The 25491-nt window shown below is 38.9% G+C and overlaps 1 pseudogene; it reads left to right on the forward strand.

The window, feature by feature from the left end:
- Positions 1-2476: 2476 nt before the first annotated feature.
- Positions 2477-4549, forward strand: LOC145064465 (pyruvate dehydrogenase E1 component subunit alpha-3, chloroplastic-like; annotated as a pseudogene).
- The last annotated feature ends 20942 nt before the right edge of the window (positions 4550-25491 follow it).

Genomic DNA, 25491 nt, shown 5'->3' on the forward strand with positions numbered 1-25491 from the left:
AAAAGATTCTTTTTCCTATACAAAAAATTGTAATTTTGTTTTGAATGATGGAACAACATAATAGAAAACTAGAATGTGCGTGAATTCTAAAGGGCAAGAAACATTATCTACGTGGCTTCTGAATTTCTATTTGTCTGATACATGCAAAAAACATTATCCATGTGGCTTCTAACTTTCTATTTGTTTCATGTATATGTATTTGCACAGGTAATATAAGATTGTTATAGACTTGTGTAAAGATGGAAAATTCATCCATACCTGGTATCCTAGAGAAGGTAAGAAGCTATGGAGTTCTATCCTTTATTTGTGGAGATTTTTCTTTGGGTTATATGTATACCGTATTTAGCATGTATTGAGGTGTTCATGGTTGAATTTTCAGATGACTGGGAAGGACAAAGACTATAGATATATGGCAAATTCAGAACTATTAAATGAATTAAACAAAGAGGGGTTTAAACTTGACAATGACCTTGAGTTGAGATTGTCCAATACTGTTCTACAACAGCTTGATGATGCAGCTCGTGACGTGTCTGGATTGGTTGCTAAATGTCTTGCTCCTCTGGTGAAGAAAATTGATGAGGCATACACACACACACACACACACACACATATATATATATATATATACACACACACACACACACACTATTATTCAACTTGGTCAATAGGTTGTTACGAAAGGTAGACACTAAACAATAAAAATAACATTAAGCCCCCTACAATCTAACACCCTTTGATTATTTTAAATAACAAACCTCTCCCATAATGCAAGTTGTATCATTACTTCCAATTTTTTTCTTTTTTGAAGGATATTGCTATAAATATAATTGGGTAGAATATATTTTTGAAAGTAGGATGCTATAAATTATAATAGAGTAATAGACAGACAAATGAATGAATGGAAGTTTGTTGAGTTTTGATATATTGTGCACTGCAGGTGCTTGATTTGGAGTATCTACATTCTCTGCGTGTGGTTCACCGTGATCTAAAACCGGATAATTTATTGATTGCACATGATGGTCATATTAAGGTAGTTTATCTATATATCTATTATAAGTTGCTTCTGGGTTTTGGTTTTGGTTATAAACATACAAATAACTATTCAGTAATAATTGTTTTGTGTTTTGTGAGCAGTTAACAGATTTTGGGCTATCAAAGGTTGGTCTAATTAACAGTACAAACGATTTATTTGGTCCAACAGTGAGTGACACATCAATATTAGGTGATAATGAGACTCAGTTATCTCTCTCATCTCCATCTCCATCTCCATCTCTGTCTGCCACTGAGACTCAGCAAAAAAGACGCAAAAACCGCTTTGCTGTTGGAACTCCAGACTATTTTATACCCGAGATTCTTTTAGGAACTGGACATGGTTTGTTCACAACTAACTTGATATAATAATGACATGAATTGCTTATAAAATCTCATGCATTAAAATGTTTTATTCAAATATCTTTCAGGTACATCAGCGGATTGGTGATCTATTGGTGTAATACTATTTGATCTGATTGTTGGCATTCCTCCTTTCATTGCAGAGCACCCTCAAGTGGGGTTGGGGTCCTACTTTCACTTCTTTGTTAGTTGCTGTAATCTTACCTTTTCTTCACTGTTTTTTACTTGATATTTTACTGACAGAAGATCCTAACCAGAGACTTGGAGCTAGGGGAGCAACCGAGCTTTGCTTTCTTCTTTTTCTTGATCAACATTAATCATTGTGAATAGGAAGCTGAATAATTTGATAAATGCGGGTGAAACAACATCCGTATTTTAGGGATATTAAGTGGGATACCCTTGCCAGGAAAAAGGTGCATGAAATACATTGATTATTAAACTTTGTTTGATCTAATCATTTAAAAGAAAGTAGAAAATAGAAATAGTTATGTTTTGTGTCAGGTTGCATTTGTGCCTTCATCAGAGAGTGCACTGGACACAAGTTATTTCACAAGTAGGTACACATGGAATAACTCAGGGCATGTATATGCAACAAGTGAAACAGAGGTCTCTAAGACTGATGATTGATAGCTTTATTTCTGTTTGTATGGCCACAAGTGGTACCTGTATTAAGCTCTTCCTCCTACCATGTTCTGCCACGACCCTACTATACCTGCACCTCTTGCCTTCTTCTATGTTTTATTAATCTTTCAGAGACACGACTTTTAAACTAGACATCGAAGATGAGAACTCGGTCAAAGCAGGAAACTGATTTTTGGTTGGGATTTAAAGGCCTGCTACCACCTCCTCCATCTGAAGAGATAATCATAAATTAATAGAGATTCATGTTGTTTTTTATTTCAACACGTCTATTTTTACAGTTTACGAATTTCCTTGTTGAATTTCTAATTTTAATTATGAATTTTCAACATATATTTTTTTATTTTGTTCTGGAAATCAAGCAGGAGGTTTTTGGTGGTTGAGTACTTTCAAAAATAGCTAAACAAAGGGACCAAAAATTAAGAGGAGGATTTGAAGACCTATAATGACTAAAATGCCCTTGCTAACTTACATGGATATAGATCCCTTGGCTCTCTCAGAGGTGGTTGCTTTTGGAGTTGAGCCTTATGAGCATTTGGAACGCATGGAGAATGAGTATGAAGCCTTGGCTACTATAAAGTGTAAGGCGTCTTACTGCTTTCCAATAGTGTACCCACCTGCAGTTGATTGGTGACCGATTCGATTTTTGATTTTTCAGTTTTTCATAATTGTGTTCTTATTGATGTGTTCTGGTTAGGGCTTCCAGTTCAGTTTTGGGCTTTATCTCTACATTTCTATTTAACAGTTTCAAGCAAAAGCACAAGAAACAAAGCATCTTTCCTATCACTTTTAAGGTATCTTAGAACTCCTAATTTTCAAGATTTGTTCTTATTCATTAAGGATTTATGAAATTAGATAATATGTTGTGTCAAATAATTGGAAATTTTACAGGTGTACAATGTTGGAAAGGAGGCAACAGTTGTATTGCAGCTTCAAGGTGATTGTTCTCTTGGTTACATCCATATCGTGTAAGCCTTTAACCGTCTTCTACTATTAATCTGTTACCCATCTCCCTTTTCTCTGTATCCTTTTATCATTCTTGAGAAATTGACACCTTGTCTGGCTTCAGACCTGGAGCTTAAACAATTATTTTGTCAAACTACTTACCCTCGATCTGTGTTTGACAAGATTACCAAACTAAAGGAAATAAACATCAGATATTAGGTATTCGATTTTGCTTCTGTTTTGCATTTTTTTTTGTTAATTTCGCTTCAGGCCCGGATTCTATAAACCCGTCGTCACCAGCATGACGTCTAATAGATCAAAAACACTGTTTGATATGGGATCCAACAAATTGATTTTTGTATTTTACTCTGCAGCTGCTCACCAAAGAAGAAGGTTTAGAAGTATATGAGGACATGATATTGGGGAGAGCTTTCGAGGACATGTGTGCTCAGATGTATTACAGGGGGGAAATGTTTGGTTTTGTCCATTTATACAACGGGCAATAAGCTGTTTCTCAGGGTTCATCAAGCTGTTGAAGAAAGAGGATAGTGTTGTGAGCACCTACCGTGATCATGTTCATGCTCTAAGCAAGGGGGTGCCTGCTCGTGCTGTGATGAGTGAGTTGTTTAGGAAGAAAACAGGGTGTTGCCGTGGTCAGGGTGGATCCATGCACATGTTCTCTGCTAAACACAATGTTCCTGGAGGGTTTGCCTTTATAGGAGAAGGCATCCCTGTTACCACAGGTGCAACATTCAGTAGCAAGTACAGGAGAGAAGTGTTGAAAGAAGCAGATTGTGATCATGTAACATTGGCATTCTTTGGAGATGGGACCTGAAATGATGGGCAGTTCTTTGAGTGTTTGAACATGACAGCTCTATGGAAATTGCCTATCATATTTGTGGTGGAGAACAATATGTGGGCAATTGGGATGTCCCATCTGCGTTCAACTTCAGATCCAAAAATCTGGAAGAAGGGTCCAGCTTTTGGGATACCAGGTGTCCATGTTGATGGCATGGATGTGTTGAAGGTGAAGGAGGTAGCAAAAGAGGCTATTAGGAGAGCTAGGAGAGGAGAAGGCCCAACTTTGGTTGAATGTGAGACTTACAGATTCAGAGGACACTCTTTGGCTGATCCTTATGAGCTTCGTGACCCAGGTGAGTTGCTTTTAGTCTTTTACTCTTGTATATACGTAACATTGAAATTTGTTGTGATTGTATATTTATATTGTGAATTGCAGCTGAGAAGGCTCATTATGCAACAAGGGATCCAATAACAGGATTGAAGAAATACCTGACTGAAAACAAATTGGCAAGTGAAGCAGATTTAAAGGCGATAGAGAAGAAGATAAATGAGGTGGTTGAGGAAGCTGTGGAGTTTGTAGATGAAAGCCCTGCTCCTTCAAGAAGCCAACTGCTGGAAAATGTGCTTGCAGATCCAAGAGGGTTTGCAATTGGACCTGATGGAAGTTACAGGTGTGAGGATCCTAAGTTTACTGAAGGCACTGCTCAGGTCTAGTCTATTGCTAAGCTTTTGTTTCTTTTCTTCTCATGTTGTCTATCTTATTATTATTATTATTATGAATTGTTAATCATATCGGTTACATAGAGTTATATATGATTTTGTTTTTGTTGTTTTAATGGATTCCTTTTGATTATCTCTCTTTTATTGTCAGTGTCTTGTTTATCTAAAATTAATCAGTTAAAAAGAAATCGATGTGTGAGCTGCTTTTTCTTGTTCCTGAATAGATTTGTTAAGTTCCATTTAGATGTTTTTTATTAGATACACAAAAAATAATAAATAAATAAATAAATAAATCACATTTTTGAAAAGAATGATGGAAAAGCTTGATGGGTATTTGTTGGGAGAAAGGGTAAAATGGTCATTTGCTTTCATACTGTCTGGAACAGTAGTTGGTTTGTAATTTTCAAAGTATAATGTCTTGATATGAAACAAAAGAAAGTACAATGTTGTAATTGGATGGACATAAAGTACATCTCCTGCAATTTGTCCATTTATTTATATTCTCGCATTATTCATTATATGGTTGGAATCATATTGAGCAGTTGGGAACTACCAATGGAAAAGATTGTTGGTTGTGCATCAACTATCTTGGATGAAACCATAAAAAGAAAGTACGCATCCCTGTAGCCTTTACTGATACAAATCTCTTTTATTAAGAAAAAAATTCATAATTTTATTCCTAAAAATAACTAGAAAGTTATCTTTTATATTAAAATCTTATTTGGGTTCTAATGAGTTGTATTATGTTTAATTTTGTGTATCTGTAAATAAAAGTTCTTTATTAAAAAAATTTCATTCCATCGCTATTCCATGATAACCAAACATTACGTTTGTGTTTGATATTTGCATGTAATGATTGGTTGTACACTTGATAGGTTTGTTACTTCACTTGTGTGGTGAAAGTTGCTGATGTAGCTGCTATTCTAAGGACTAAAAGTCACAATCTATTCCGTCAATTAGGATTGAGGCATATATTTGTAGTTCCACGTGCTTCTCGTGTGATTGGCATGATCACCAGAAAGGACTTGATATTTGAGGTATTTCTATCTAACTTTTGTATATGTAATATATTTATTATGCCATTGAGTTTGTTTTATGAGAAATTAAAACTTATGATAAGGTGATCACATAGAGAGCGGACGCCTCTAGCACAGAGTGCTGTGCTTAGCGCAAAAGATTTACCAAAAATAGAAACCATACCCAGTGATCATATAGAGAGCAGGTTGTTTGGAAAAGTGAAGCAGGAGAGACTAGAGCGCGCAAGGTTCTATGGGAAAACTTATGATAAGGTGAATGGCGATGTTATAATCCCAAAAACAGAAACCAGGACATTATTTAAGACAACTCCATACCATACATTGTGAATGAACAAAGTATGTATCTTACATTTTCTTTATTATCAGGTTCCTGGAGCAGAAGCACTTGTTGTCAGAGTGGTCTCTTCTGTGGACAAGAAGTTGGAAGTCAAGAAACGATTTTTTGAGATCTTTCAAGAGGAAAATTACCCTGTGGAGTTTGGGTATAAGTCTAAGGTATTTAAACTGCAAGCAACGTACCACTTTCGTTGATTTGTTTATTATAGCATCTCTTCCTAAAATCTACTGAAATTCCAAACAGCTATCATTGGATGGATTTTTCAAATTTTAGTGACTTAATAAGAAAAAAAAATAAAAAGTTCAAATTACGCAATTCGTTATCTTGTGGTTCTGGTATGTATGTGAATCCCTAAACTAGGCTTTTCTTGTTTTAGGTAGTTCTGTTGTTTCAGAAAATTGAAGGTGTAGAAGTGTGTCTATTTGGTATGTATGTTCAAGAATTTGGAGCAGAGTGTCCGCAGCCAAATCATCGGCATGTTTATCTTTCTTATCTGGATTCAGTCAAGTACTTCAGGCCTGATATTAAGGCTGTGACAGGGGAGGCTCTTCCTACATTTGTATATCATGAAATTAAGACTGTGACATGGGAGGCTCTTCGTACATCACTTGTTGAGGTAATCTTTATCTGGATTCTGGTAAAATTAAGTCAAACCTAATTTAACTTTTGATTCTAAAGACTAAAACAAGTTTAAATTTTGATGTGAATATGTTAGGATGCATTGAATCAAACTTTGAGAATTATAGCTCAAAAGCTCGTGATTCTCTAAGTAAGTTACCTTTTTACCCTTTGATGCCTTGAAAAACACTCCTTGTTTGTTGCCTTCATGCATATCACAAGCATCTGCTCGCCAAGTAAGTTACCTTTTTACCCTTTGACTTTGTTGGTCAAGGTAGTTGACTAATTTCTATGTTGCTTTTTTTTGTTGGTTTAGAGAAGGGGTAGGGCAGGGCATGTGCAACCAGGGGAATGTTTCTAGAGCCATTAGCTGTAATTTGACTAATATGTATGTTGCTTTACCCTCAATGTGTTTGCAAATAATAAGTTGGGAAGTTGGAAGTATTGGAGAGTTTTTATCAGCTGCTTTGCAGCCTCCAGAGCCATAAGCTGTAAGTGTTAACTGTTCTTGATGACTTGAATCTTAATGAATGATTAAAATTGCTAAATGATAGAACTTTAATTTGTTCTAGGTCCAAAATACTTCCATTAGATCCGAAATTAGGGAAAATGCTGATAATGGGTGCTTTTTTCGTTGCTTTGATCCTATTCTTACAATTGTTGCTGGACTTAGTGTCAGGGATCCTTTTCTTTTGCCTTAAGAGAAGAAAGACGTGAGTAATCCAGCTACTTTCACACAAGGGCCTTTTGGTCTTTTACTGATATCTTTTTCATGTCTTAATCTATGCAGTAAGTATGTAACAGCCCAAAATCTCAAGTATTGTTAAGTTGCATTTTGGGGGTGTTTTAAAGGGGAGACTCGACGAGTTGGAGCCAGACTCGCCGAGTAGGGTCGCAGGTTGGTCGCGGGTTCACGACTGGACTCGACGAGTCCAGATATGGACTCGGCGAGTCGACGCTGTTCAGCGGAAACCCTAGCCGTTCAGTATTGGGTCGTATATAAGGGTTATTATGCCGTCATTTCACGACTTTGGATCAATTGGGAAGAACCCTAGGCGACTGGGGCGGCTAGAGCAAGCTTGAAGGCCATTGGTGACCTTGAAGGAATTGTTGTGCAAGGAGAAGAAGGGTTTTGGCTAAAGGAACTGCAGGGAGTTCGAGTTCTGAAGTTTGGGGAACTGGAAGGTACATCATTCAGGTAATAATTCGGATTACATTCTCCTGTGATTGATGTGTATATAGATTTAGGGTTTATGGAACCATTTGGAGTCTAGATGGATTGTTGTGTTGTTATCCAACGTTTATAACCCTGTATTAGTACCCTTAGAGGTCCAGAAGGTCCTATGTTTGTATATTCGGGAAAATATGTATCTCAGGAAGCAGTTTGATCGACTGCATGGCGTGGACTCGCCGAGTCGGATGATCAGACTCGGCGAGTAGCTTGAAGATTTACTGGGACTCGCCGAGTTGTTCTTCAGACTCGGCGAGTGGAGTCGGGGTGGCCCCGCGATTCTTCTAGGAGTGACTCGTCGAGTCAAAGAGGATACTCGACGAGTAGAAGGGGAATCTAAGAGGATTGAAGGACGACCAGACTCGCCGAGTCGCCAGGGAACTCGCCGAGTCCAGTCGAGCTGACAATGGACTGTTGACCAGAGTTGACTGGTGTGATTTCTTAGGGTCAGTTAACGTGGAAGATAGAAGTATTAATAAGGGATATATGATGTTACAGGGAGCTTGTAGCTCGGAGGATCAAGTGCAAGGGACTTTAGGAGTTGATATCTTCCAGTGTCCGCGAGGTGAGTCTTCTCACTATACTGTACCCGGAAGGGTTTGACTGTGTGACCGGAAGGTCGGATATGTTATGTGATATGTATGCTATGTGTATGTATGTTATGTGGGCCGGAAGGCAATATGATATGGGCCGGAAGGCGAATATGTTATGGGCCAGAATGTGTGATAATGAGGACCGGAAGGTCAGGGCCTGGAAAGGCGTATGTGCGTAAGTGTATATTGGGGAACTCACTAAGCTTCGTGCTTACGTTGTTTATGTTATGTTGTTTCAGGTTCTTACAGTAACGCGGGATGGCAACGGTTCGATTGTACACACCGAAGAAAGAGTTGTGTTTTGGAGGATCCTGGTCTTCTATTATAACGAAAATGTAACTATGTTTTGTAATCCGAATGTGAATAAGATTTTAAACAAGTGTTTTAATATTAAATTGATTATTTAAATGAAAATTTTGTTTTTGGAAATCACGGTGTTACAAATTGGTATCAGAGCCTTGGTTTGAGGGATTCGGACGCGCCTACAGGTGAGTCTGGACTCAAACTGAGGAATTAAGAAAAGGTTTTCAAATAAATAGTTTTCTAAAAGTGAATAAGAGTTCAAAGAGAAAGCAAGAAAGAGCAGTGTGTACAATCAGCCAGAGCCAAACGGTGATTTCCCAAAATACCCTTACTCACTTAGTAGCTGTCTCCCATCATCGAGAACTCCACAAAGCACGAAGCAAGCAACATTCGAGCATCGAAGCATACATAGGACTCCTTAGCTGTGATAGCTCCACCTTCTCGACTCATCCTCGGAAGTACCACTGTACTCTGTAGCTCTACCCCTCGTGCGTTCTAACTAGATACCCTCACTCATCACATACACACAAAAGCATAACGCACATATAACAGCAAACCCTAGACTAAGGCATCACAAATCAGGCCACTCTAGTCCTAAGATGTGAAATACCTAGCCTGTCTCTAGCATGCAATAATGTCTCATAAAGTGCATAATAGATATTTCATAATACAAAAGTAAGGGTATTTTGGGAAATCACCGTTTGGCTCTGGCTGATTGTACACACTGCTCTTTCTTGCTTTCTCTTTGAACTCTTATTCACTTTTAGAAAACTATTTATTTGAAAACCTTTTCTTAATTCCTCAGTTTGAGTCCAGACTCACCTGTAGGCGCGTCCGAATCCCTCAAACCAAGGCTCTGATACCAATTTGTAACACCGTGATTTCCAAAAACAAGTGTTTTAATATTAAATTGATTATTTAAATGAAAATTTTGTTTTTGGAAATCACGGTGTTACAAATTGGTATCAGAGCCTTGGTTTGAGGGATTCGGACGCGCCTACAGGTGAGTCTGGACTCAAACTGAGGAATTAAGAAAAGGTTTTCAAATAAATAGTTTTCTAAAAGTGAATAAGAGTTCAAAGAGAAAGCAAGAAAGAGCAGTGTGTACAATCAGCCAGAGCCAAACGGTGATTTCCCAAAATACCCTTACTTTTGTATTATGAAATATCTATTATGCACTTTATGAGACATTATTGCATGCTAGAGACAGGCTAGGTATTTCACATCTTAGGACTAGAGTGGCCTGATTTGTGATGCCTTAGTCTAGGGTTTGCTGTTATATGTGCGTTATGCTTTTGTGTGTATGTGATGAGTGAGGGTATCTAGTTAGAACGCACGAGGGGTAGAGCTACAGAGTACAGTGGTACTTCCGAGGATGAGCCGAGAAGGTGGAGCTATCACAGCTAAGGAGTCCTATGTATGCTTCGATGCTCGAATGCTGCTTGCTTCGTGCTTTGTGGAGTTCTCGATGATGGGAGACAGCTACTAAGTGAGTATGACGATACTCAGGAGGTAGATGTTTGGCATCATCAGGAGCTCTTCAGCAGCTGATAGCAAAGAAGTGGGAGGACGGCGGAATGGGCTAGAGATTAAACCTAGCCAAGATGGGTGCGCGGGTAGAGTAGAGGATTTCGCTGGGGAGCGAGCATGCAAGATGGGATTGGTGAAAAAGAGCAGGTCGATCAGATATTTAGGAACTCTGGGATGGTCCGTGTGGAAAGTATGGGTAGATGTGGCAGGTAGTATGGGCCCGTACTACTGAAAGCAGAGGACCCATACTTGATACAGGGAGCATCCTAAAGGTCCTAAGGAACAGATTGAGGGGTGATGTTATGGTTCGGATACCACACATCGGAGCGGATACAGAGTGATGTTATGGTCCGGGCACCATACATCGGAACAGATTGAGATAGATGTTGTGGTCCGAGTGCTATACATTGGAGCAGATTGGGGAGTGGTGCTATGGTTCAGGTACCATACACCGAAGCATGTTGAGGAGGGATGTCATGGGATGAGTACCATGGTTCGTAGTGGATGATGCTTGTGGCTATCTTGTTATCCGGTTATGACCGATGAGGTAGAGATTGGACGCTATGGGTTTCAGGCCTGTAGACCATGATTGAGTACGGAGAGGCGTTCCTCGAGGGGAAAGACAAGTGCCTATCAGAGTATTTTGGTAAGAGTCAAAGACAGGGGAGAATTTCAGTTGAGTCGAGCAATCAGACGACAAAGGAGAGGTCACCTTTTGGGTGGGTAGTGTCATTTATGCTCGTGTGCAAGACGCGAGAGGTCTGGTGTTTCAGTTCTGGATTTGGGAGTACACCCTGCAGGTAGTTATCGATAATGACTTCCCTCAGAGCATCAGGTAGCGGGTGTACCGCGAGACAGAGATTTACCGTGAACAGACAGTCAGTTGGGGCTGAGGTAGTCGAGAACCACACCACACCTAATTGAGAATAACAGGTTGGGTTATAGTGGTAGCAGGGAAGAGTTCAGACGAGTTTTGCAGTGCGGAGAGTTGTCGTCTATGTTGAGAGTAAGTCCCTGTCCTTGGGACAAATCCGGCGTTGGATACGGATTGATGAGTTGAGACGAGAGGAACGATGATGCTGCGGTGCAGTCTACGAGCCAGATATGTTATCGAGCAGTGTAGGTGCTTAGTATTAGATCAGTATGGGATTTGGGACGATTAGAGGCAGCCGTGATGAGAAGTTCTTGGGGAGTTAGCTAGAGGTTCAGAGTATAGGGGATTGATTGACTCCATAAGGGGAGGGACTATCGGGTGTTGCACAGCACTTTTCTGGGGCAGGTACGATTTCGCTGGTGAAAGGTAGTCGTGGGTTGATTGTATACTAATTGGTGTTGGTTCGAACCTTAGTGGGGGAGAACCGGGTGCAGTATGTAAGAAAGCAAAAAAAAAAAAAAAAAAAAATTGTCAGGAGTAGTAATAAGTGGAGTATAGAGATGCAGTAGGAAATCATGAGACCATAGGTGTCGAAGGTCGAGTAAAAAGGGGTTACATCGGAGCTTGCGGGTCCGGTGGTGCATGCCGCAAGTGCGGAAAGGAGGGGCACTGTGCACGGGATTGTTGGCAGTCAGTGCCAATTCGGGATTTGAGGAGGACAGGATGAAGCGGAGCCCCAGAGGGCTCAGGGTCGTGTTTATCTGCGTGCGGCAGAGGGAGACGGAGCAGTGTCGGAGACAGCTGCGGGTATGATGCTTTCATGATGTCTTAATTGTCTTGCATTGATTTGGCGTATTGTTTGTGCTGGTATCTTGTATGGATTTCGATGCGGCATTCGTTGTTCCCTGATGGTTGGGTATGGTTATAATTGGTGTTTTAGTGTCAGTAGTCTTGTGCGGTTTTCGATGTGGTGTTCATCCTTTGGGCAGATTGTGGGTTTGGTTATGGGTTATTGTCGCGGATTCCTTTGGTTATCGTCCGTGGGGGTTGTTAGGGGAGATGCGGCACTGGGTTGATTGTCGGGTAGCATCTACAGTCGTGGAGTGGATGATTGAAGGACTAGATTCTTGTGAGTGGGTTGATCAGGGAGGAGGTGTGTTTTGCTGAGGGTTGCTTGTGCTTGTGGGAAGCAGTCAGTGTGTAATTGTTCTCTTTGTACAGGATTGTTCGGTAAGATCGTTAATGACGATCGGTGGCAGTTAGTCAGTGCTTTAGTGGGGGAGAATTAGAAAATTCTCAGGGAGATCGATGAGTATGTGAGGGTGCTTAGCTGTTGGGATTCAGCAGTGGTTGTCAGCGCGGAGTATAGGCCGACGAGAGCGAGTGTCGGGTATGCGGGGCGGGATACAGACCTAGGGCATTCGATTGTGGAGGCCTGAGAGAAGGCCGGGATCAAGCTTGAGTAAGTAACCGGGATTATGTTGTGCATGTTTCTAGAGCTGGAACCGGAAGGTTCCAGAGTTAGAACCCGAGGGTTCGCAGAGTTGGGTGTACGGACCCACAGAGATATAGCCTCGAGTGGCTAGTATGTGTTATGAGAGTCGGTCCAGTCATGCTGGAGACTCTGTTGGTATTGCTGGATTAGTTTGAGATTTGCGGATCGCGTATGTTGCAGTGTGATTGCATTAGAAGGTCTGGCCCCGGGTTATTGATCTTGTTTAGCGGAGGCAGTGATTTTGATGAGTGTAGAGAGTACATGAGATTGAGAGCCCCTGCAATGAGAACCAGAGTATGTGGATAGCGATTATGCAAAAAGGGTGGTGTCGCTTGGGGCGAGCACCGTGGCACCGGTTGGAGTGGCATTATGGCCAAGAGGGTTCCTTGGAAAAAGGGAAAGAGGAAGGTGTGTAACTCCGAAGGGGTGCAAGTTCACGAAAGTGAAAGCTGCAGAGCAGAATTATGATTAGAGTATTTCAAGTATGGTTTCGAGCATTGTGTTTGCGGCAGTGAAGTAGGAACCCATCCGGGTTGGGATGATTAACGAGACTCAGAAAGGATGCAAGGGAATAGAGAATCTTGAATTTTCAGTGTGATTCTGATCAGGGTATAGGACGGATATTAGTGGTTCGTCTTGGGAGATGTTCGAGGATATCATCAGTGAATCGGGTTTTTCACCCTGCGAGTGTTGGGACTAGTCCAGTATGTGTATGTGATGGCAAGAGGGAATTTGTGAGAGTTGATCTGAGAGGGAGAACGGATCTCTCAGTCGGTCCGGAATGGGCAAAGTGGGCTTTGGATCGGGGATCCGGTGGTTCAGGGTTTCCTAACCCTTATGGGGTGAGTGATCGTTGAGATTTGGAGCAGAGTGCATCTTGGGTAATTTCCGATTACAGAGAGTGATGAGCAGTTCAGAGTTCGTACTTTAGTTGACAAGCAGACTCAGCAGGTTAAAGAGAGTTAGTGATCGTCTAGAGTTAACAGGAAAGTTATGCAGGCAGACGCCGTTACGAGCATGTGTTTCAGGTCGGCGATTTCGTATTTCTGACGGGGTGTTTCGATTTAGGAAGAGGAGTAAATGGGGGGGGGGGGCGGTATGTTGGGTCTTTTCGTGAAGGTGCGAATGTAGGAAGGGTGGCCTACCGTTTGGGGCTGCCAACGGAATTGGGACAGATCCATGACACTTGTATGTGTCGCAATTGAAGAGATGTATAGCAGATGAGTCAGCAGTGGTTCTTCTAGAGAACGATTAGGTGGATGCGAGCCTGTGTTACGCCGAGAGGCCAGTGGCCGTCGGAGATCGGAAGATCAAGGTTCTGAGGAACAAGGAGGTACCTCTGGTATTGGTTCGGTGGCGGCCTCGGAAGAGATCGGTAGTGTCTAGGGAAGCCGAAACGTGAGATGCGAGAGCAGCAGCCAGAACTATTTTCAGAGTGAGACTTCGAGGGCGAAGTCTAATTCTAGTGGGGGAGAATTGTAACAGCCCAAAATCTCAAGTATTGTTAAGTTGCATTTTGGGGGTGTTTTAAAGGGGAGACTCGACGAGTTGGAGCCAGACTCGCCGAGTAGGGTCGCAGGTTGGTCGCGGGTTCACGACTGGACTCGACGAGTCCAGATATGGACTCGGCGAGTCGACGCTGTTCAGCGGAAACCCTAGCCGTTCAGTATTGGGTCGTATATAAGGGTTATTATGCCGTCATTTCACGACTTTGGATCGATTGGGAAGAATCCTAGGCGACTGGGGCGGCTAGAGCAAGCTTGAAGGCCATTGGTGACCTTGAAGGAATTGTTGTGCAAGGAGGAGAAGGGTTTTGGCTAAAGGAACTGCAGGGAGTTCGAGTTCTGAAGTTTGGGGAACTGGAAGGTACATCATTCAGGTAATAATTCGGATTACATTCTCCTGTGATTGATGTGTATATAGATTTAGGGTTTATGGAACCATTTGGAGTCTAGATGGATTGTTGTGTTGTTATCCAACGTTTATAACCCTGTATTAGTACCCTTAGAGGTCCAGAAGGTCCTATGTTTGTATATTCGGGAAAATATGTATCTCAGGAAGCAGTTTGATCGACTGCATGGCGTGGACTCGCCGAGTCGGATGATCAGACTCGGCGAGTAGCTTGAAGATTTACTGGGACTCGCCGAGTTGTTCTTCAGACTCGGCGAGTGGAGTCGGGGTGGCCCCGCGATTCTTCCAGGAGTGACTCGTCGAGTCAAAGAGGATACTCGACGAGTAGAAGGGGAATCTAAGAGGATTGAAGGACGACCAGACTCGCCGAGTCGCCAGGGAACTCGCCGAGTCCAGTCGAGCTGACAATGGACTGTTGACCAGAGTTGACTGGTGTGATTTCTTAGGGTCAGTTAACGTGGAAGATAGAAGTATTAATAAGGGATATATGATGTTACAGGGAGCTTGTAGCTCGGAGGATCAAGTGCAAGGGACTTTAGGAGTTGATATCTTCCAGTGTCCGCGAGGTGAGTCTTCTCACTATACTGTACCCGGAAGGGTTTGACTGTGTGACCGGAAGGTCGGATATGTTATGTGATATGTATGCTATGTGTGGTAAGTTATATGTTATATGTGCTATGTATGTTATGTGGGCCGGAAGGCAATATGATATGGGCCGGAAGGCGAATATGTTATGGGCCAGAATGTGTGATAATGAGGACCGGAAGGTCAGGGCCTGGAAAGGCGTATGTGCGTAAGTGTATATTGGGGAACTCACTAAGCTTCGTGCTTACGTTGTTTATGTTATGTTGTTTCAGGTTCTTACAGTAACGCGGGATGGCAACGGTTCGATTGTACACACCGAAGAAAGAGTTGTGTTTTGGAGGATCCTGGTCTTCTATTATAACGAAAATGTAACTATGTTTTGTAATCCGAATGTGAATAAGATTTTAAACAAGTGTTTTAATATTAAATTGATTATTTAAATAAAAATTTTGTTTTTGGAAATCACGGTGTTACAAAGTATTAAAGAAATAGCAATGCAATTTCATTCATTTGTTTCATATTTTTTTTTTATAGTTCTCTAGGGCTATTTTTCTTTGTGTCATAGAATGATTGGCTCCTATCTTGTTTTTTTGATACATACTATGTGTTGTTGTTTGTGTTTCTTCCCAACCTGAAACTTGGAAAACCTGTGAATGAAACTTGGACAACCAGCCAAGATATTATATATGAAATCAGTCTTTTAAACCATTATCTGCTTATTTTGGGCAGGATAGCTATATGTTGGAATTAGTAGAAACAAACACGGGGAAAGGTAGATATTTAACCACAACCTCAATAATATTCATATATGATGGTTTTATCATAGGTATTGCTGTTACATCTGTTTCCAACTATTTTGAGCTTTTCAAAGTTGAATGTTGTAGTTTTGGTGAAGTTGAATACTTGCTTTATTGATCTGAACAAAGGGTTTAAACAGAGTATATAGGCTAGAAACTTGATGTGATAAAGAACTAGAAACGAACTTGCATGTGTTTCTATTATTAATAATCTGATTTTTCATCTTAACAGTCTATTGGTGCAGATAAATTGGGTGAGCTTACAACTGTAAGTCTTCAGGACGTAATAGGACTGATATGCAATGCAGATAAAAGTACAACCTTTTTCCTCTCTGGGTATAAATTCTACTTAGTATTAAAAAATAAATGGTATTTTCCTATAATTTTTTTTTTTCGTCTAATAGTTTTCAAGATATTCATATCCTAAACCAAGCTCGTATCAATGCAATTGAAGATTTGGGCCAATGTACAGTTGCTTATCCATATAATCAGCTGCTTGGAGCATTAGTCTTAAAGAATTATGAAAGGCAAGATGCAACTTTACTTAGTTGGAATTTGATGTACATAGTAGATTAGATGCAAATTTAGATATTGTAAGAAATAGAATTGTATGACATTAAATTTTATGCAATGGATTGTATTTTTTGTATATGATATTTTATTTCTATTATGAGACATTAAATGCAAATTTAATTTAAAAATTAATAAATATATAAATATATTTTTTAGAACATTTAAAATTATGATACGCAAAAATGTGTGTCATCTTCATTTATGACATGGCCTTTTTTGACAAGGGCTTCCTTGATACGCATTGCGTGTCATAAACACGCGCGTCGTAAGGTTACGACACGCAAATGTGTGTCGTCTTCCTTTATGACAGGGCCTTCCTTGATACGCATTGCGTGTCATAACCGCGCGTCGTAAATGCGCGTCGTCTCTCTTTATGACATGGCCTTTCTTGACGTGCATTTGCGCATCGTCTGAGTGTTTTACGACGCGCAATGAGCGTCGTAAAAGGCTGTTTTTCTAGTAGTTTCTGATTGTTCATACCCAACCCTAGTAACTAGAATACTTGAAGAGAGAGGAAAGAGATATGTAAGTTTCATCATTAGATCTCAACAATGAAGTGGTATCCAAAAATTGAAGGCTAGGGGATGTTTATATAGCTGAAGGAATCTTGGGGAAAAAGCTAGGGTTTTGGGATAAAGCCTAGATTAATTAGTATAATAATCAAACCGCCTTATCTCCTTATCCAGTCACCTTTGGACGAAAATTCTAGATGATCTCTAACCAATTTTCATCCACCTCATCCCATGAGGATATTTGAGCCTATCATCTGTCTCGCCAAGTACTTGTCTTGGCACTTTCTCCTGCTGACCTGTATGGATAGCCGGTTAGAGCCGTTCAACTATTCTCTCTCTTTTTCTGGTCGAGTGAGCAGTCACCTTGCTAGACGAGTTGTTGTCATGCTAGTCACGTCATGACAGACTTTCATGGGGTACATTATATATATATATATATATATATATATATATATATATATATATATATATATATATATATATTATTAGGCTACAGTAGTGGACTTGTCCTATTTTGACTTGCTCCGAAATGATCCAAAAGAAAGTGGTTAGTTTTAAAAACTAAAACATGGTTATTAGTTATAAAACACTCTAAAATATGTTTAGATTACTTAATTTCCCCACAATATAATAATTTAATTATCAAATTAGTTAAAATTAAATTTGAAAATATTTTTAATAATATAAAAAATAGGATATTTCCAATAAAGTCCTATTATTTTGGCCATATTTATGAAAAGTCATAAACTAAAAAATGTTAACGAAAAAGCATGGGATACTAGATAAAACAACAAATTGACCTATTTTAGCTGGTAACCACTCTTGCAACTTGTAACTAGTCAATATGGCATTAAATAAGGTTATGTGGGCAGCTAACTCGACACCTACCTTATTTAATACATTGAAACAGTAAGAAATAGAGCTAACACAAATTCCCCTCTATGGAAACTAGGGTTTACCTCTGAAGGAGACGACAACACAGACGACGCGAGTTCGAGTCTTCCAAGCCCTGTAAATGAAAGACGTTTGGGATATTGAAATTATTGATGTTGAAATAGACAAGGATTTCAAGAAGAAGTAAACTAGGAGATGCACTGACGTGTTTTTGAACAACTTGTGTCCCAATGAGGCTGGTGAAGAAGGTGATGACTTGCAACCCTTTAAATTAAACATATTGAAGATGATGCTGAGCTAAATGAATATGATGTTGTGGACGAAAAATATCACTTTGACATAAATCGAGAAGGGAGTGGGTCCGATGACATATATGGGACTGATGAAGAAGTATCAAGTGAAAGTGACAAAGATTATGAGGTTGAGTGTGAGTACAATACTCATACTCCAAGGATTAAATGAAATAAAATGAAAGAACTTCTTGGAGAGAGGTATGAATCACCTCATCAACTTAACTTATATTTAACCAACCATGCTATTTATACTAGTTATAAGATAAAGTTCAAGAAATGTGATAGTATTAGGCTAGTTGTTGCATGTGTTAGTGATCCAAAAAACTCATTATCCCTTTATTGTTAGGGCTTCTTGGATGAGAAAAAAGAGGTCATTTCATATTAAGAAACTTTATGACCAACATAGGTATGTTAGGAGTTAGAGTAATGCCAACCTTATGGATCCAACATGGTTAGGAAACCAATTTATGATTAGGAAGCCTAAGTTGAAGTGTAAGAAAATACAGGCAGTTATCCAAAGCAAATTCCATTGCAATGTGTCTTGGTTTAACTGATATAGAGCAAAGTATAGGGCCATGTATTTGATAGAAGGGAAATTGAGTGACCACTATGCTAGAGTATGGGATTATGGTGGTGAGTTGTTGACATCAAATCCAGGTAGTACAATTAAAATTTGTGTTAGTCAAAACCTTGATAAGAAAACTTCTTTCCAAAGAATGTATATATCGTTTTTTAAAGCAATAAAAGACGAATGGAAGTTTGGTTTTCATAGGGTTATTGGACTAGATGGTTCTTTTTTAAAGGGTCAATGTAGGGAGAATTGTTAACTGCTATAGGGGGATGCAAATAATCAAGTGTATCATATCTTTTGGTTTGTGGTTGACATTGAGAACAAGCCAAACTATAAATGGTTCTTGGATTTGGTTGCACATGACTTAGAATTGGATGGTGGAAGGGGTATGACAGTAATTTCTGATCAACACAAGGTACTTCATATATACTTTATTATTTAATTACAATTATATACAAGATACTTCATTGTTAATTGACTAATGTAATTGTGTTTGTTATAAAAAAAGGTCTTTTTGAGGCTACAAAGGAAATCCCACCACTTGAAAAACACGTACAATGTTCCATACATATATGCCAAATTTAGAGATGTATATCGTGGTGTGTAGTTCAAAAACATGTTTTGGGATGCTGCAAAATTAACTATTGAAGAGGAATTCAAGATGAATATAAAAAGGATTAGGGATATCAGCTCATATGCTTATGAACATTTAATGGGAATATATCCTAGTTATTGGTGCATGACCTTCTTTGGTTGAGGATTAACATGTGAGGCAATAGAAAATGGAATGGTTGTATGTTTCAATGTAGTCATCATGGATACTAGAAAGAAACCTATACTTACCATGCTTGAGGAAATTATACTTTACATGATGGAAAGATTATACAACTCGAAGGAGGAAGGACATAAATGCAATACCCAAGTATGTCTAACAACAATTAAGAAGATGGATGAATTTGGTGAAGGTTTGAAGTAAGCACTCATAACTACTTTACAAGATGGAAAATATCTTTTATATGCTAATTTACTTTTAATTATAAGGCTGGTATGTTCATCCTAGTGGTGTTACTGCTTTTGAAGTGATGACTGGTTTGTACTCTTATGGAGTTGAGTTACAGAGAAATTGGTGTACATGTAAGTTGTGGGAGGTAACAGGGATACCATGTGTATATGCCTAAGCCCCTATTTGGTATACATAACAAGATCATGTGAATTTCACCAGCACTTGGTTTGATAAGGAGAAATACCTATTGACTTACGCTTTTAACATACTGCCAGTCAGTGGAAGAAATTTGTGGATGGAATCTCTTTATACAAAGCCACTCTCGCCTATTGAAAGAAGGATTCCAAGAAGGCCATGCATCAAGAGAAAGAGACATGTTTCTGATTATGAGGACAAGTTTTCACAAGTACCATATAAGGGTAGAACTTTCCAATATAAAATCCACCTAGAAAAGAGTCACAATAAGGTATCTTGCAAAAATCCCAAGGTGATCCATGATCCAAAGACCTAAGTTAGACGTTGATCTTACACATTGTAGAAGTGGTGAAGGGGAGGAAGAATGGATCCAACAGGCGGTAGAGTCAATGGAGGTGGTTCTAAAGAGCCATCAAGTGGTAGAGGTGAGATGCATGAAAGTTCAAAGGGCCCACAATTTGAGTTTGAGAGTAAACTTGAGTTTGACTTTGAGACTAAAGCTGAGTTTAACTTTGAAACTGGAACATGTGAAGGGGATGGCATGGATATATCAGATATTGATATATTGTAATCTCCATTGAAAATTTGATGGCTTCAAAGTATAGTGATGCTGAAATAATGGCTTGTCTTGGGATTAATGAATCTCAACTAAAGGAGTTTGGATCTATTAATCCAATTGTTAGTTTTTACTTCTTAAGGTGTGTTCAATTAAGTCATTTTCTCTAAATTATTTGTTCTTTATTTAGGATTCTAATGTTCAAGAAGAGACTCAGTCAATACTAGAGACCCAAGACAATGGCATCGGTGATACTCAGTCTTGACATGAATAGAGTGAAGAGAAGGAAGAGGGTATTGATGATACCCAAGAAGTTAGGAGGAAAAACACCCAAGAAATCAGGAGGAACAACGAAGCAATCAGGAGGAGGAAGCCATCATAGAGGATCACTCAGTTGAAGATAAAGAATCAGGTGGTGGACAAATTTAGTATGGGTGCATATAATGCTCTTAGTTTAGAATAGGGCAATTAAGTCATGAATGCTCTTTTCGTAATTAAGTAATTTTGTTGGATTTTGTTTATAACTCTTTGGTTAACGTAACACCGCCGATTCTGTCTAGTCAATTAAGATGTTATAAATTATAAAAATGACTTCGTGAGAGGAAGTTATGAATTTTCTAATATTTCAACGTATCAGTATATGACTCGTAAATCAAAATTGAAATCAGTCGATTACTAGGAAAAACAATCTAAACGAGATTCTCGTCAACACTTATCCGTTAAGATAAGGACAGTCGAAAACGGATACCATATGAGATAGTTATGAATTTTTACTGGACTTTAACAGTCTAAGTCTGTTAAAAATATAACTTTAAAAATAAATTCCAAATTAGCCGACGGAGTGTAAATGAAAGTTGTAGATCTCATCGATAGCTACACGTGGATATAAAAGGCGTTGAAAACGGAGCTCGTATGGAGATGATATGATTTTTTAAAGAAATAAGAATTATCCTCGTGTACTTGCGTGCGCCGACCACATGCACAACATGCATCTTACATACGACAAGAATTAGACACATGTCACCACAGAGAAGCTTCCATTTCACCTCTTCCGATAATTTGCGTGAAATGCACACACCAGGTGCGCGGCGTGCAATTCAAATTCAGCTATAAATTATAGTCGAAATTTAGTAATTTTCTCACACATTTTCTTTCAGAATTCTCTATATTTCTTTTGTACCTCTCGTCCCTTTTACTTTCTAGTTCTCGACCCCTTCAGTCAAGCCTTATAGTGTCTGATAGTTGGTGAATAGAAGCTCCCAGATTTGAGTTCTGCCTGCATAATTGTCGGGTTTTTATCAGTATACTCTGTAAGTTAAGCTACAATCTTTTGCTTTCAGTGTTACTCGTATTTATAGTCATAAGTCGTTATTATGAACCTATATATATACGATTTATCAGTAATTCCAAGCCATTATACCGATTGATCTACTTACGAGAATGATGTCTAGGCTGGATTTAGTGAGGTGTTGAGACTTCCAATCAGTATACTCTATATACCAAACGGACCCTACCTACGATATGATCCTACCTGGTTGTTCCTTACTTGATAGATCTTGACGTAGACATTAGGATTAGTGAGTAATATAGATTATCATTATTCACCAAGAATATTAGACTAAGACTTAGTTACACTCGTACATGAGTCACGTCAGAGGAAAAGTCAAGTATTTTGGCGAAACGCTACTGAAATCTCCAGTCACCTAAGTCAGGTGAGTGCATAGTCCCTTTCATGAACATGATTTTAATACAAGTATTAAATATATGTTAGAAAGTATGTATGTGAACTATATGCTTATTTCCTGAAATATATGTTAGAAATATATATGTTTATATACAAGGTGCGAACCATATATGGTTCTATATGTGTTATAGTATATAAATAATATTATTACATGAAAATAAATAATAAAAGTATTATTTGTGAAAAATATAAAGCAAATATAAATACTCTATTTTAATATTAGGATAAGGTTGCCTAAAATACAGTTGGTATTTAAAAAAAGGTTCATAAGTCGGGTAGTCTTGCCTGTTAAGGAAATAAGACTTATAAAAGGATGCTTAGTTCAAATTAAGTTTAATAGTGGGTAGCATCATGTGAAGGGTATATGCGTTTGGAACAGAGAGTAGAACTCTGTCATATGACACTATCAAGTGTTGATGTATGGTAGTTCTGTACTGGAGTACAATATAATATTACTTTTGGATGACTAGGGATGGTGAGTCCAGATCAGATAACTGTAATGGTATGTCTACATAATTTTTTGGATGACCAGAAATGGTGGGTTCAGATTAGGCAACTGTAATGGTATATCTGCATAATCTTTTGGATGACCATAAATGGTGGGTCCAGATCAGGCAACCGTAATGGTATGTATGTATATTCTAAAAGGTTCATTAGGCGAATTAATTCTTCCTGATAACCGTAGACTAGGATATATGAGAATCGATTACGGTGAGTATGTTTAGGTATGGGGGTTTATAGATATCCAAGTCGTAGGCACATCTATATATTGTTTGGTAACAATTCACACACACACACACACACACATATATATATATATATATATATATATATATATATAATATTGTGGAATTGAAATCCCTATGTACTCACTAGGTTTCCCAACCCGACCCACTCAATTTCTTTGTATCACAGGAAACAATACAAATGTACAATCCATTGGGAGATTTGTAATGGTCGGAATGCATGTATTTACCCTTTTTACCCTTAGAATAAATTTTATTTTGCATGGAGGGTCCTTATTTACGTTGGGCATATATATATATATATATATATATATATATATATATATATATATATATATATATATATATATATATATATATATATATTCTAACGCTTAGTGTACTAGGGAGGACTGGACGCGAGCATGCACCATGTACGCGGGGCGTATCAAGCAGTATGTGGGACGTACGTGGCTTAAGACCAAAGCCTTAATTTTACAGCAAGGACCTTATTTAAACACTCTTATGCTATTTGTACCTTACCATAAACAGCCTCCATTGCCTCTTATCGTCCCAAAACCCTAGTTTTGCAAAAGAGTGTGATCCTTGAGCTTAAAAGTGTTTTTGGCGGGCATTTTAGTGGGTTTGAAAGAAGGAGAAGGTAGTGGTCAAGTCTTAAACGTGTGTGAGCTTATAGATCCTACATCTACTTCATCTTGGGGAGCTCTTGGAGGTAAAAACTCCAGACCTTGCTTATTCCTTTTTCTAGAATGAGTTAAGGCTAGTTATGAGTTCATTTTTGGTCCATGGATCCTCTTTTATGAGTTTGAGCAACTCTACTCTAGGGTTTAAGGATGTTAGATTTAGGTCCCTTTGTCTAGTTAAAAGCATAAAAATGCTAACTTGATGGTTGTTATGGCACCATGCATGGGTTTAATGTCTTAAAGAGAGTATTAATGGATAAAATGAAGTGTTGGGTTCCCACATGGCATGCAAAGGAATAAAGTTGCCAAATTTATGCCCTAGGACCTCTAATAAGACCTAGATCTGGAGTTGGACGAAATGACTACATTAATTAAGCACTTAATGGTCATTTGTGCAAAACCAGCTTGTATGTTAGGTGTAATGATTTTACGTTGCACGTACAACCAAAGGATCCAAGTGGAGTTTGGGCTTCGTTGGGCTTTTAAGCTATTTGAGCCCTATTCAGCATTGGGCCTGGACCCATTAAGAGTTGTTAGGCCTTTGTACTTGTTTTGGACCATATGTGGTGTGACATCCCCAATTTCACGGTCAGAAAAGACCGATTTGTTTATGCTTTGTTTTTATAAAATCAGAGTAATCCTTTGATTAAAAGAGTTGCGGAATTTGTTCCCAAAACAAAATCTTCTAAAATTTATCAAAACGTTTCTCAAAGAGAATGTATTTTCATTAAATAATAAAACCTCGGGATGTCATGTTCCGATACAGACCAAAAGCATAAACAATATAAAATAGACCTTACAATAGTAATTTATAACTACTGATATATAATCCAAAATCTCTCGTCAGGTCCACCAACTTATACTCTTGTGTCATTACTTGTAATGCAAAGAAAACTGAGTGGGTCAGGCTTGGGAGCCTGGTGAGCATATAGGGTTTTCAACCCACAATAATAAATTTATTATATTCAATTATCAAACAATCAACCCAAATACCCATCCCCATATCTACTTTATTTTCTCAAGGGTTTACCCTAAGAATCCACTATCCTTCATTCATTCATTCCTAAGGATTTACCTAAGGAATTGGCACGAAGTCCATTGCTGTCAAAGCTTATCTATCAGATACTAAATCCATAGCTATCAGGCGCTAGCTCCATAGTCACCAAGGTTTATACAATAGGCACGAAGTCACATCGTCACCAAGGTTTATCAATAGGCACAAAGTCACATAGTCGCCAGGGTTTACTCAATAGGCACGAAGTCACATCGTCACCAAAGCTTACTCAATAGGCACGAAGTCGCATCGTCACCAAGGCTTTACTCAATAGGCACTATGTCTCATAATCGCCGCTATTTCATCTACCCATATTCTACCCGACACATTTGTAGATATAAAATACATATACAGTTTAAATCATTTAACACCCGTATAAAAAAAACATCAATTCCAAGCCCATCTCAAATAGAAAAATATATATATATATATACAACACATAGCACATATTTCATAGCTAATACTTTATATTTATGTGTTAGAAGAAAGCAACTATACACTCACTTGATCAGAAGATGATCAGACAACACTGCAACTTGTAAAAGTAGTATTATTCGGTAGATTTGGAAGATCTTCACAAAAACCGGGCTCCTCGCAGGCAGAGCTTCGGCTAGGGAATTTCACTTCTTGGGATCTTCGGGGCCTCGGTACTTTCTTTGGGGCTCGGGAATGATATCGGGGCTTCGGGATATTTCTTGCACGAAAAACGATGCAAAAACGTGAGAGAAAGGGAAGAAATGAGCAAAGAACTAGGCTGCCCTCGCATCCCTTTTATAGGGGCTGAACCACCGAATTACGCTGGGTGTAATTTGGATAAGCTCGCTGACTCCCCCCTTTGGATAATATCGGAAATTTATAT

Source organism: Lactuca serriola, chromosome 7 (genome assembly GCF_051521515.1).
Source record: "Lactuca serriola cultivar US96UC23 chromosome 7, Lser_US96UC23_V15, whole genome shotgun sequence".
In the NCBI taxonomy this organism is placed as follows: domain Eukaryota; kingdom Viridiplantae; phylum Streptophyta; class Magnoliopsida; order Asterales; family Asteraceae; genus Lactuca; species Lactuca serriola.